The sequence below is a fragment of the Eleutherodactylus coqui genome, chromosome 6, assembly GCF_035609145.1.
Source record: "Eleutherodactylus coqui strain aEleCoq1 chromosome 6, aEleCoq1.hap1, whole genome shotgun sequence".
Taxonomy (NCBI): domain Eukaryota; kingdom Metazoa; phylum Chordata; class Amphibia; order Anura; family Eleutherodactylidae; genus Eleutherodactylus; species Eleutherodactylus coqui.
In genome coordinates, this window is record NC_089842.1 from 162,174,813 (window position 1) to 162,190,069 (window position 15,257).

Consider the following 15,257-nt stretch of genomic DNA (forward strand, 5'->3'; position numbering starts at 1 on the left):
AAATGTTTCTTTTTCAGGGAAGGGATTTTTTTTTTAAGCCCTTCCCGAAAATTCATCCCGCGCTCCGGCTGCCCATTGCTTTCAATGGAGCCGGCTGTATTGCCGGCTCCATTGAATTCAATGGGCTAACATCGTTCTTCTCTGCCACAGCTGTTACAGCTGTGGCAGAGGAGAACGATCGTTATGCTGACAGTGCGGGGGGGGGGGGTGTCTCACTCTTGCTACTATTGTGGCTTAATAGTGAGACCTCGGAGCCCGAAATGCAGCCCTGCATGTTGCTCCTTGCCTGCCCTATCCATTTTTGTGTTTTTTTTACATGACTTTGGTGATTTGCTAAGATTCACAAATGAAAACCTTAGCGGAGCACCAGTCATATACAAAAATGCTCGCGTCGCCCATTGACTTCAATGGGGTTCGTTACTCGAAACGAACTCTCGAGCATCACTGAAAGTTTGAGTCGAGTAACGAGCACCCGAGCAGTTTGGTGCTCGCTCATCTCTATTACAGATGTATTGATATAAATACAGTTTTCTGTGAAAATAGTAAAACTTGTTTTGCTTTTATTGCACGTTCATGTAGCAAAAATCTTTATTTCAGCGGCACAGGATCTATTATATTATATACTAGCGTACCCGTCGCGCGTTGCTGCGAAGACAGACATACATACATACATTCGTTTTTATATATCTAGATGACGGCAGCAGCGACCACTGAGGTTTTGTAGGCCGCTGCTTCCCCCTTGCAGGCTGAATAAAATAGCCGTTGTGTGGAACATCCAATTTATCCGGCTGCTGTGGCTTCTTGGGAAGATAGCCTAGTACATGTTTGCCCACTTCCAACTCCAATGGAGACTGACTGTAAATGGCTGGCGTGCTCTAGTATTTATGGTTTCAAGCTGTACGTGTCATTGCATACAGTCTATCTATCTATCTATCTATCTATCTATCTATCTATCTATCTATCTGGGTTATTGCATACAGTCTATCTATCTATCTATGACATCAGGAAATGAGAGAATTAGATTCCGTACGTAAAATTTGAACGCTAATTCTTTGGCGCTTTGATTTGAATAATCAAGTTGGGACCCATTAACTTTTCCTATTTATGACATAATCAATGCTCGTGCCAAATTTCAAGTTTCTATGACATTGGGAAGTGAGAGAATTAAATTCCGTACATAAAATTTGGACGCTAATTCTTTTGCGCTTAGAATTGAATAATCGAGTTGGGATGAGACATAAGGCCTTGCCCATAAGCATTCCCCAACCTCCAAGAACTGAACCTACCTACCTGAATGAGATTTTGTAGGCCGCTGCTTCCCCCTTGCGGGCTGAATAAAATAGCCGTTGGGTGGAACATACAATTTATCCGGCTGCTGTGGCTTCTTAGGAAGATATCCTAGTACTTGTTTACCCACTTCCAACTCCAATGGTAATTGGCTGGCGTGCTCTAGTGGTTCCAAGCTGTACGTGTCATAATAGAGCCTTAATGACATCACAATGCAGCTTTATAGAACATGTTGGGGCATGTTCAAGGGCGTCCGATGTTGATGACATCAGTGATGACATCACAATAGCAGGTGGCTTACTTATTCGATCTACGTGGGGGGGTGGTAACTTTCGACGACGCTCGCGCGCGCGCCATTTATCGTAGGATAGTTGTACTATGCCTATAATCTTCCCAGGAGTGTACTCAACAACTTCCCAAAGTTTCATGGCGATTGGATGAATGGTGTAGTAGCGCATAAAGGACAAACAGACACGCACGCACACAGACATACATTCATTTTTATATATATAGATCTGCAATGTGGCTTGGAGCGAGGGGGTTCATATTGTTTTTGGGGTGTTGATTGTTGTGCACCAGGACTTCTTTTTTTAATCCCAGTCCGCTCCTGATTAGGGTACATTTCACATGGGGCAAAAATGCTACAGATATTTCGTGCAGACTTTCCACATGGAGAATTCGCAGCATTTACAATATAAGCCATATGGATGAGATTTAATAAATCCCAACTACATCTATGAGTATGTCTAAAAGAAAAGCTGTCTTAGTTGCCCCTGGCAACCAATCACAGTGCAGCTTTTGTTTTGTATTCTGTCCTGGTAAAATGAAAGCTGCGCTGTGATTGGTTGCTAGGGGCAACTAAGACTTTATCTTGTAGGCAGTTTCTTAAATCTGCCACATAGTATGGGAAAAAATTGCGTGCAGGATATTTAAAATCGTAGCATGATGACTCTTTGCTGCAGATTTCACTCTTTACAACCAAAAGAGTGAAATTTGCGACAAATACCAAACTTCAAGACAAAATCCACAACCTCAAACTCTGATTAAAATGACTGATTGCGTAAACATTTTCCATGAATTGATCACTTACGCTTCACGGTGGTCCCTCCCGCTGGTGGTAATATCCATAATGGTGCTGCTCCTTCAGTCCCCCAATCACAGCACACTTGGCCCTTGGATATGTCTGCATTGTGGCTCTTCTGACTGCTGGATATATTTCCTTGTATCCTCTGAAGGTCTTGCTGTTGTCTTTTATTTCTTCGTCTCTCTGGCACTATTCCTCCTCTTCTAGCTTTTCTGGCTGCTACTGCCAAAATCCAACCCAGTCAGGTTCACTTCTTGTCAATGTCAGCAGCAGTTCTCATGTAGCTTCAAGATGGCGCCTGACTCACCAACTGTCACTTGTGTCCTTCAAGCATTATGATGTCAGGCTCTGCCCACTCTAAGCCCCACCCACTCTAGGCTCCGCCCACTTCAGCCCTGCGCTGTTCAGAGGCCTATCTTTATTATGTCTTGTCCCAGAAGCACTGAATAATAGGGCCCATATCACCCCCTTACAATAGTGATAAAGAATAAAAACCTGCATTCTGTTGATATCCAAAGCCTTTCGATAGTCCGGCCCCTCACAGTGTTTTTAATCATTTTTTAATAGGATCAGTAATAATCATCATTGACTGAAATCGTACAACGCATGTTAGTTTTTTTAAAAAAACAGATGTTTTACATGTGACTTTAATTTTATTTTAGATGTTTTCTGTGCTTTTCCACCCAGTTTGTTCTCCACCTCCGGCCGCGTTCACACTTGTCGCCTAAACTTGCTGACCTGCACTCCTGTGTGGTTTCAGTTGTAGTTAATGGCTGCACAATTTTCCAGGTAAACTGCTATATTGTTCATCTTTAAAGGCTGTTTTTCAGGTAAATGTCAGTTTATCCACAAAACTCCCCGGTAAGTATTTGCACCCCACACTGAACAGCGCGGCATGCGGATTTTAGCTGCAATCATCCAATGTGAATAATGTAACTGAGATGCGATGATCAATATGTAGCTGCAGTTATCTGTGCAAAACTGCAAGATGGAACTCCTATTGTTCCTTCTATATCCAAGCTGTAGTTTTTTTATTGGTACTATTTTGGGGCGAATACGGCTCTTTTGATCACTTTTTTTTTAATTGTTTTTGAGTCAAAATTAATAAAATAAGCATTTTGGCTCTTATTTTTTTTCTCCCTGCAGGTTAAACATTGCTCAATGTATTATACTGGTGGTTACGCATGCAGTGATATCGAACATGTGGTTTAAGTCTTAGTCCTTAAGGGGTTAAAACAATAATTAAGACTTATTTTTCAAATCTGACATCTGTCACTTAATACGCTGATAACTTTTGAATGCTTTTACTTGTTACTGGTAAATGTTTAACAATAAATTTTGCCTTTTATTAATAAAAATCTATATTTACTGAAAATTTAGAAAAAATTGCAATTTTCACATTTTTTTTTCCTTTGTAAGGGCTTATTCACATGAACGATATTATGATGTAAGTTTTGTGTCATCTACTCTTTTGAATGGGTTCATTTACACAAGTGATTTGCGGTTTTGTATTTTTTTTCTTCAGAGCCCGTTTTATCTCTAGGCGTTCAGAACGCCTCCCTCATTGTAGTCAATGCAATGGGACCTTAAAATACATCATATGGCAATTGCAGGCAGCTTTTAGAAATGTCCCTTTTGTGGACATAGATCGCTGTTTAGGCACATGGCCAGCTTAGAAGGGAAGGAGCGCTATTTTGCTGGAATTTTTTTCTGATACGTATTCTATAGAAAATACTTTTCCAGTTATTCCTAGTATTTCGGATCAACTTAATTTTTTAAAAAGCACTGGACAACAAGCCATTCCTTTACCGTGTGCTGAACAGCTAAGCACTCTAGCTTTCATCCCCTTACAAGACGAGCCCATGTCTCCTGTGCATGCTTTTTAGGAACATTAATAAATCAAAAATATCCAATCCGGATTTTTACCCCCTCCGAACAAGAACTTCAGTCATGGACTCTTTTCAAATTCAAGGGGAAAAACAAATTACCAACTTATATTCCAGATGCAACAGGATAGTAAATAATGTATCACTAAACTAAAGAAAAGCACTAGAAGATATTGTTCTGAATCCTCTTATTGTATTCCGTCCTGCAGATAAGGCCGGTTGTATTGTGGTACTTGACAAAGCTTTATATGAACGTGAAGTATTTATATTATTATCTGGCACCTCCACTTACCGGTCTCTTAGTATTGATCCAACAGAAACATTTAAAATTGCTTCATCCAAGTTGCTACCGGAAGGTTTGTCCTCGGGGATAATAGACCAAAAACGATATGATTATTTGTTGGTAGACTCTCCAGTCTGCGCTATATTCCTTACATTCCAAAATTCATAATGTCTTTCCTCCTTCTTTATGCCTAATTATAGCTAGTAATGGCTCATTGTCTGCACGCCTCGGTATAGGCCTTGATAGTGTCATTTCGGTTAAGTTTGGTCTCATGGCTGGAGTTGTGGCTACATGTAATGTCACCACCCTCACATCTTACCCTTCACTGGGTAGGAACTCTCCCCCTCCCACCTACCCTTTTTTTCTCTCTCTTTTCTCATCCTCACCCCTAAGTTCCCTAGGTCTCTGTCCCCCACTCCTCCCTCCCAACTAGTTGCTTTTAGAATAAGAACAGTTGTCTCACAGTAGGGAAACGTTCAGGTTCCTCGATAGGTTTAAGTAAGTCACAAGTTGGAAATAAAGCAGCAGAATGTGGATTCTATCTTACTAGGGTTCACCTTCCAATCCTTAACACCTTAATGACATGGCCCCTTTTTTTTCTTCCATTTTAGTTTTTTCCTCCCCCTTTTAAAAAAAATCGTAACTCTCATTTATCCATATAACGTACTGAAAAACTTTTACAAAATGCCAAGTGGAGTAAAATGAAAAAAAACGACATTCCTCTATCTTTCAGTGCATCTTGTTTCTACGGCACACAAACTACAACAAAGACAACATGACAACTTTATTCTATGGGTCGGTACGATTACTAGGATATCAAACTTGTATAGGTTTTTTTTTTTTTTTACTGTACTACACTATTTTTTTTTTTTAGACATTTAATTTTTTTCAATTATTTTCTGCCGCCATCTTTTGCGCGCAATAACTTTATTTTTCTGTTGATGTGGTTGAGCGAGGGCTGATTTTTTGCGGGATGTTCTGTAATTTTTTGTAGTACCAATTCGGAAAGATTTGACTTTTTGATAGCTTTTTATTGCGTTTTTTCTGGGAGACAGGGTAACTAAAAAAGTGCATTTTTGGAGTTCTTTATTTATTTTTTTCGGACGATGTTCACAGTGTTGGCTAAATAATGCACTACTTTAATAGATCGGACTTTTACGGACGCGACTATACCAAATATTTATTTTTCTTTTGTGATTTAGATTTTTTTTATTATAGATATGGCAAAAGGGGGGTGATTTAAACTTTTATTACTTTTTTTTTTTTTTACAATTAACAAAACTTTATTGATCTTTTTTTTTTTTAACTTTTCTTTTAAGTCCCCCTGGGGGACTACAACATGCGATACTTTGATCGCTCCTGCAGTGCAGTATGATGTAATGCTATAGCATTACATCATACTGCATTCTAACAGGCAGCCTATCAAGCCACCCCACGGGATGGCTTGATAGGCAGTCTCTCAAGGCAGCCCTGGGGCCTTTCAGAAGGCCCCCGGCAGCCATGACACCTGCACGGCTCCCTTGATCTCACTGCGGGTGGGCTGTACGGGACCCCCAAACATCGTTCGGGGGATTTAAATGCCGCTGTCAGTATTGACAGCGGCATTTAAAGGGTTAATAGCTGACGCCCGCGCTGTATGAAGAGAGGTCGCCACGTGACCTCTCTTCATACATACCCCGATGCTCCAGGACATAAATGTATGTCCTGGAGTGGGAAGGGGTTAAAGAGATGAAACTGCGGGACCTGTTAAGGGGCTTACGTCCCCCATATGTGACTCTACTTGCTTAGTTCATTGGATGAGATTGAATCTGGTCTGTTTGGCCAGGAGTTATGTTGCACTTAAGTAATGCAAAATGTTTATTACCAATTTTGTTTTGATGACTGTTTTCTTTATATGACCTAACAATGTCCACCATGAGGTTTGAGAAAAAGAAAAACCTTTATAAATAAAGAATCTATTTTAAAAAATTACAACTATGTATTGCTGAGCATATATTTGGCTGCAATCCCTCCTCAAGTATATTGAGACATTCCCCATCTAACTTTACTTATTACATAGCTGCGGAGAGTAATGGTGTATCGTCAATGTGAAATTGGCAACTGATGGTTAAAGTATACGTTATACTGTTTAACTGTGCAGTTGGATAATTGTAACAGTCTCTGTCATGGATGTGTGTGTATGTAGGTGTGTGGTTTTGAACCAAGACCCAGTGACCATTGGAAGGTCTAAAGCATGAGGTCACCCTGCTCTGGGTAGAAGTGAGAGGCCTCAATGTACCCAGCGGGGTGTTGCTAAAAATGGTGGGTTGTGGCACACAAATTATTACTGTGAAGTTGAGGTGGCGAGGAGTGCAAGGAAACGTGAGCATACAGTATAAGAATGGTGTGATCTCATCTAGTGCCTCTAGAGAACCTTGGTAGACTGTGAAGAGATGTTGGGAGCAGCTGAATTATGTGAGCTGTGCATGACGACTCTGGTGCCTACTGTACAAAGGAATGTGTGCCTGGACAGTTGGCCGGCAGTAGGTGTATAGTCAAAGACTGTGAGTGTTAAACACTGTGGACATGTTGAGTATCTACAGAACCATGATAGTTCTGACCACTAATAAGAGACTGTGAGTAACCGAAGTAAGCAGATAAATATTAAGAGACTTTGTGCAGCTAAAGGGGCCTGCGAGTGACTGTGCATATATGATGAGAAGCTTGATAATTAGCAACAGGCCTGTCATTGTGCTAGAGGCTGTGTTGCCAAAAAGCAAAGTCAGAAACACCGCAAAATATGAATCTGAAAAAGTGGTGGTTCATGTGACTAAACGTCTAACAATCTCAATTTCCAAAGATTTAATGTCTTTGTTAAACAGTATCCTCCTGGATGCTCCCCCCCCCTCCCCCCCGGGCTCTAGGCGCCTACCTAGTTGGCCTCATGGTTAAAAAGGCCCTGCACATAAGGGGTTCACTTGAACCACAGTCGAGGGATGGGGACTTCTGGGTCTTGCAACCCCAGAGCTTGGTACACAGTTTCTGTAACTGTGATCTGTGCCTGAGCCAGTCTTGAGCACAACTCAAATAGGAAAGCACATGGACCCCAGTCTGTATGCTATCCAATATACATGAACATTACACTGAATTAGCATCTCCTAATTCCCATCCATTAAACTAACAGGGATAGTACATACCATGAGTTTTTTCTGTCCATCTGCAAAAATGTCCATAGGCTATAAAGGGGTCAAATAATTATACGAACAGCACACAGCACCACGGTAGCGTGCATTTAGCCTAATATGAACATTAATTGCTTATGAGAATTTACAAATATGCTTGTAATCCTTCTAAAAATCCAGAAGCAATTGCCCAAATGCATCAGATTTATTAAGAGACTTCCTCTTCCTAATAAATTTGGCGCATATTACTCCAACTATCCCCTTGTGTATATACACATGCACATATGATACTTTTTACGCCAATGTGTGTGCATATGTATATGTGTGAATATAAATATAAATATAAATATATATATATATATATATATATATATATATATATATATACACAATACTATACACATTACTATACACATATTGGCGTAAAAAGTAACACATATATATATATATATATATATATATAGCGTGTGTAATTATATAATATATATTAATATATACCTACGCACACATATGTTACTTTTTACACCAGTTTCTGGTGTAAAAAGTTGCACATAGCTTCTTTCCGAAGCATGTATTTTGGCAAACGCATTTTGACCACACAAAAAAGATAGAGCATGTTCTATCTGTCTACGGATTTGTGCAGCAAAAATCCCCATAGAAAATGCAAGAGGATGCGCGAAACACTGCGCAACTCTGTGTATATCTATGTGTGTGTGTAGTATATGATATATATGCACATTTATAAAACGTTTTACAACTGTTTTTTTTGTTGCTTGCGTGGATGCAGTTATACTTTTTTTTTTTTTTTTTTTTTTTACTGTTGATGCTTTTACATAACCTTCTGCTAAATCGGCACCACTGATGTCAGATTAAAAAAATGCACTCTATATTACTCTTACCACAATTGTTTTATTAGCAGCCAGGGTCACAAATTCTTTTTCTAGCTGTCAATTTTTCAATTTCCTTTTCGGCTACCCTGTAGGCAACAAAATTCTTGAATATCTTCTGCAATGTAGATTAATGGTGGCGATGCAAGAAAGGAATCAGAATCTGAAATGTTTGTCTCACCTGAGAAAGGTTGGGGGGGGTCTCATTCCCTAAATTTGGTAGAGAAGAGTCCCATGTATGAATACTCCCCACTGAAATCAGTGCAGTCACAGAAACAGGCTAGTGCCACCTCTTCAAGGAATCGCTATATCTCAGTGGCCTGACCATCACACTCTCATGGCATATGTTTTTGAAATGCTATAATAATAATAATAATAGTGATTTAATATGATGGAAATCAGTTTAAATGTATTATTTTTACATATGGTAAAACTACAAGCACTCCTTCTCCCTTGTAGGATTAGTAGTAAAAGAAGTAAACTCTTCAACCTCAAGCTCTTCAGAAACCGTGGTGAAGCTCCGTGGTCAGAGCATTGACTCTTCGCCACAGGTAAGTCCTTTTTCAGCCACCAAGTCATACCTTGCTTTGATGATGACTACAAGACAGAAATAACTGTAGGTGGATTGGAATAAATGGCTCGGTTGGATCTGCACCATATATCACTGGTTACAGCAGACCCTTAGCTTAGACCATCAATATTTGATCAGTGGTGTATGACGACCTCCTGCAAGTGCTGCTTCCTCTTTATTGTTGGCTCTGCCTGATACTGCAGCTTGGTCCCATTCATTAGAATGGGATGAGCTGAAGTACCAGACATGGGTACAGCCACCCATATAAACAAGCCACTGTGCAGACAAGGAATGTCACAGTTCTTTCATAGTACTGATTGACGGAGGTCCCTAGGTTCGGACCCTTACTGGTCAAATATTGATGGTCTATCCTAAGTTTCTGGAATCTCTTTTTAATGAGCGTTGCTTTAAGTCCTAGAACAATACAATAAATTAATGGCTTCCTCTTGGTCCAGACCAATTGTTTCCTAACTGCAGAAACAATTGGGCAGATTTACTATTGAAAATGTGCCAGTCTTATATACTTTACACCACATTTATGATGTGTCTGAGACACTTTTGGCCCATTGGATGGGAGCATGGCTTTGTAGGAAACGGCCTACATTTGGCAAAAATGCAAACTTTTTTTTATGCAAAATGTCCTAAAACTAAGCCAACTAATAGGTTGTATAAACTTGGACTAGATGTGCCAGATTTATCATCCAGTGTGAGTCTCTGTAATAAATCCTTCATATTTAAGACTGTCTATTCTGAGTTTGCGCCATCTAACTATTAGAGAATACTAGTAAATCTACCTAAATGGCTATAAATTTAAAGATTAAAGGGAGTTGTCTCCGTAAAGACATAGGATGAACCATTAAAAACTGATTATTGGAGGTCACAATGGTCATGCCCCCACTGATCGGACACAAATGGCACATCCTATTTTCGAAAATACCCTTCTCCAAAAACCTTAATCATTATCTTGTTTTCCAGACCAGTTGTAGGAAACCAAAGACCTCGACAGATCGGCACAGCTTGAGTCTGGACGACATCCGGTTATACCAGAAAGACTTTCTCCAGATTGCCAGCCTATGCCAGGACACTGCCCAGAGCTACACCTTTGGCTGCGGCCATGATGCAGACAACAGAGGCCTTTATTGTAACGGATGCCTTGCCCAACAGTGCATCAACATACAGGAGCCCGAGGGCGGAGCCTAACCGCTGAGCAGCATGGAGTCCTGAGAGAGGAGCTCCGTGATAGCGGTACATACCGGGACCTTCTGCAGCTATCTGACTGCTTCAAAATGGGGAAGACGGGCAGAGACCGGAGCAGTGACCCTCAAGAGACTCCAAGAAAGAGTAGAGGGCAAGCAGACATGCAGCGCTACTTGAAAGAAAAGAGCGCTCGCCCTCCGCTCGAGGCATCCAAGATGGCGCCTGCCCACGAGCCGAACGGAGCAGGGGGAAGGGGCAAAGAAGATGAGGTCTCCTCCGAGGAAGAAGAGAACGAACGTATTTCCAAAGGATTTATGAAAGACCTTCTGACTCGGACCATGCGTCCCATACTCCTTGAACTCTCCGAAATAAAAGAGGAGATGAAGCAGCTAGGAAGAAGAACAGAGGATCTTGAAACCTCCACAGCTTCCATCTCTTCACACGCCAGCGAAACGTAATGCGCCCTAAGAGAACAACACGCACAGATCAACAAAACTATCCTAATGCAAGAGGATATAGAGAACAGGAGTAGGCGAAATAACGTGCGAATAAAGGGCCTTCCCGAATCCTGGGCGTCAGAAGTGCTCGAAAAAGTAGCGAAAGAAATTTTCCCCTCGCTCCTAGGCGCAGAAAGAGTATCATCCATCGCAATCGAGAGGATCCACAGAGCACTGCGACCGCCTCCTTCAGCGTCCGATCCTCCAAGGGACGTCATCTGCAAGATGCTCGCTTTTCCTGACGCAGCCGCGATCCTTAGAGCCGCTAGGAACCACAGCGACATCAAGTATGGAGGTACAGCTCTTCAAATCTTCCAAGATTTAGCCCCTTCCACGCTGGCGAGACGTCGCTTGCTGCGACCCTTACTGGACACTCTGAGGGAAAAAAACATTCGCTACGCTTGGCTTTTTCCTTTTGGGCTGGGCATTACTTATAAGGGCCGCAGATTTAATATTCGATCTCCTGACGACCTGGAGGATTGCTGGCAGTTTTTGGACATTGACCCAATCGTGCTCCCCTGCTGGCAGCCGCTTCCTGACCTGCCTAAGTTCACGAAGTTAGAGCCCTCGGAAATATGGCAGCTGGCAGGAAGCTCAAAATCGCCCAGGGGAAAAAGAAAGAAACCCCGAGAGGAGGTCGCAGGTTCTGAGACCTGAAGGAAGTCACTACCCTGGAGGACACCTCCTCACCTGCCAAACGTTGAAGAAATCCTCTTTGATTGTACCCCTCCTGTGCCGAACTCCACAACCACGTTCCTACAGAGCGGTATTGTGGAGATGAAGACGGGGGTCGCAGTGAAGCTTTTTTCAACATTAAGTTGAGTATGCTGCTCCTATGTCCTACACATAATCCATGACTTGCTAGTGTTATACCTATGTTGTGCATGTTTTCACCCCGTTTCTGAGGAGAATGTTTCCCCTCTTTAGTAGAAGGCGACTAGGAATTACCCCCCCCCCCCAGAGCTATTATTGCTCCCAGTGCCAACATGGGTCTATAGTTCTTGACCCATTTAAATTGGTCCCCTTTGTGCCGGTCAGGTTAGGCCGTTAGCAAATCCCATTAAACCGACTGCTGGTAATCCAGCAGTCATTTCATCTCTTTGCCCTTAAATAAAGGTCGGTCTCAACCAAGCAACGAGACCGATCTGCTCTGCCTTTCTTTCCTCTTTTCTCTTTTTCTTTTTGCTCATCATCTTTAAATACTTTAATTTCACTTGACTTGGATAGTGAATTAAGCTCTTCTGAACCTTACCCTTACCTTTCTTCCCTTACATGTTCTTGTCCCACCCCCGACCCCTCCCCCCAACCCCTTCCATCTCCCTTGTGGGAGAACACTCTTAGCAAAAACTCACCGCGTGTATTCTTCATTCACAGCAGAGGTCGGAGCCTTGTACGCCTGGTTCAGCCCCTTCGACTAAAGTCTTTGGATGGGAGGTATGCGGGTCACGTCCTTTAACGTGAGAGGCCTCAACTCACCCTCAAAAAGACACAACGTCGCTCTTCTAGCAAAGAGGTATGGCACGAGTGTCCTTCTTCTGCAGGAAACCCATTTTAAAAAAGGTAAATGCCTATCCCTACCAGGCAGATACTTTGATCAAGCCTTCCACTGCGCCCACCCCGGCTCTGCCTCGAAGGGGGTCTCGATTTACATCCACAAAGCATTAAACTTTAAATGTCAGACCACCTTTGAGGACGGAGAGGGAAGGGTCCTATTTCTGAAGGGGACATGCAATAATACGAAAACTACTATAGTTAACCTCTATGCCCCCAACTCGGACCAAGTCCCTTGGTTGATTAAAAATCTGACGATCTTGAAACACTTTACAGAGGGCCATTTAATCCTGGGAGGAGATCTAACTATAACTCTGCACCCGCTAAGCGACTCCTCCACCGGGCGCTCCCACATCTCACAAATAAAAATCAGAAGGCTCCTTCGCTGCCTGCAAGAATTAAACTTGACGGACGCATGGCGCCTTCTGAACCCCTCGGTAAAAGATTATACCTTCTTATCAAAGGTTCGTAAATCCCACCAAAGATTGGACTACATATTCCTTAGTTCGGACCTTTTAGCTTACATAGTGAAAGCTAAAATTGATGTAACTACGGTCTCGGACCATGCCCCGGTCCACGTGGACCTTCACCTCCTCCAACCCAAACCCAAAGAGTGGAGATGGAGGCTTAACGCCTCCCTGCTGGATTCCCCAGAAGAGAAAGACCGGCTGTCGGCCTCACTGGAGGAATATTTTTCTATCAATTCAGGAGGAGATGTGGAGATCCCAGTGGTCTGGGAAGCCCACAAGGCGTTCATGCGTGGATTGCTGATAGCCCTAGGGACTAGGACTAAGAAACTCCTCCAAAAAGATATAGATGATAGATTAAAAAAAATAGCAAAACTAGAACAATTGACAAAACTATCCCAATCTAAAGTAGCGTTGGAGGAATTGGAGGCCCTGAGAAGGGATCTCAAACAACGTTTAGATTCACGCTACAACAAAAAACATCTCTACCTAAAGCATGTGGTCTACGCACAAGGTAATAGAGGCAGTAAGTTTATGTCTTCCTTGATTAAAAAAGCACGCGCCAAAAATTTCATCCATTCAATTAAAACCCCTAATGGATCACAGGCCACATCCTCAGAGGAAATCGCAAAAGCCTTCCATCAATACTATTCGGACCTCTATAATATTAGACAACAAAAATCCCCTCCCCCGAAGAAGAAGAAGAAATAGAAAAAAAGACTGATACTTTCCTACTTCATGCCCATCTTCCTAAACTAGATAAAGAACAAGCAGAATCCCTGATGGTCCCTGTAGCTCGGGAGGAAGTCGAGCTTTTATTAAAATCCTGTCCAAAAGGCAAAAGCCCAGGCCCGGATGGCCTAAGCCTCCTATACTATAACTCTTTCAAGGAAACTCTTGTGCCCAGACTCACTGACCTCTTCAATGCTCTCCTACAGGGGGCCCCACTCCCCAAACAATCCCTGGAAGCCCACATTACCTTACTACATAAGGATAATAAAAACCCTGAATCTTGTGGCAGCTATCGCCCAATCTCTCTCCTAAATTTCGTTTTAAAACTGTGGGCCAAGCTCTTAGCCAAAAGGCTTGAAAGCTTCCTGCCATCCCTGATTAATGAAGAGCAGACGGGGTTTGTGAGTGGGAGGGAGGGCAGAGACAATAGCAGGAGAATCCTCCATGCAATCCGCTACGCCCATAAATTCAAAAAGCCCCTTCTCCTGGTCGGAACTGATGCCGAAAAGGCTTTCGACCGGGTAGACTGGGGCTGCATGAAAAAAACCCTACTCCACTTCAACATTCCCCAGTCTTTTGTAGCTGCCATCTTCTCCCTATACGCCTCCCCGTCCGCCAGATTAAAAATTAATGAGATTCTATCACCTGCCTTTGATATTAAAAACGGCACCCGTCAGGGTTGCTCCCTATCCCCTTCCTTTTTCGTGTTGGCTCTAGAACCTTTTCTTCAGTCGATCAGACTAGACCCAGAAATCCATGGCTTAGACTGGGGGAAACACTCCCTATCTTCCGCGGCCTTCGCCGATGATATAGTATTTCTAATTACTAACCCAGAGAATGGACTAGCCAAACTTGAACCCGCACTCATCAATTTTGGGGCATTGTCTAACTTCAAAATTAATTTTACTAAGTCCACTGTCTTAAATATCTCAATTTTGGAGGCGCGTTATAGAGCTATAAAAGAAAAATCTCCTTTTAACTGGGCTGAGAACTCAATGGATTTTCTGGGTATAAAATTGACTAAAAGAATAGAGGACCTCTACCAAGCGAATTTCCCCCCCACTTATTGGCCACATTAAAAATCTCCTAAGGAACTATGATATCCCTCTAATATCTTGGTTTGGGAGGAAAAATATTTTAAAGACCTATATCCTCCCAATAATTCTTTACAAAATTAGAATGATCCCAATCCATGTCCCAAGGAGCTTCTTTAAAACTCTGAGATCAATTTTCTCTGGATTTGTGTGGAGGAATAAAAGGCCCAGATTGGCATACAGCCTCATGATTAAAAGAAGGACAGAAGGTGGTATTGATCTCCCCAACGTAGCGGACTTCTACGAAGCTTCCCAATTGGGATACTGGATGGATCTGGTGGCCCCAACAAAAGATAAAATACTATCAACACTAGTGGAGGCCTCGGAGGGGAGATCCTGCATGAAAGATCTGTGGTGCCCCTTGAACATTAGAAGCAGATCTAGGAGCTTTAACCCTCTCATTAGAGGCCCCTGTGAGATTTGGTCTAAGCTAAAAGATTCCTTAGCACCAACTCCATCCCCATGCACCCCCATCAGAGTCATCCCTAACCTTCTTAACATCCCAGACGATCCGGCCTCCCACTCAGTGTGGGAGAAATTTAAGGAAGTCAGGATAGGTG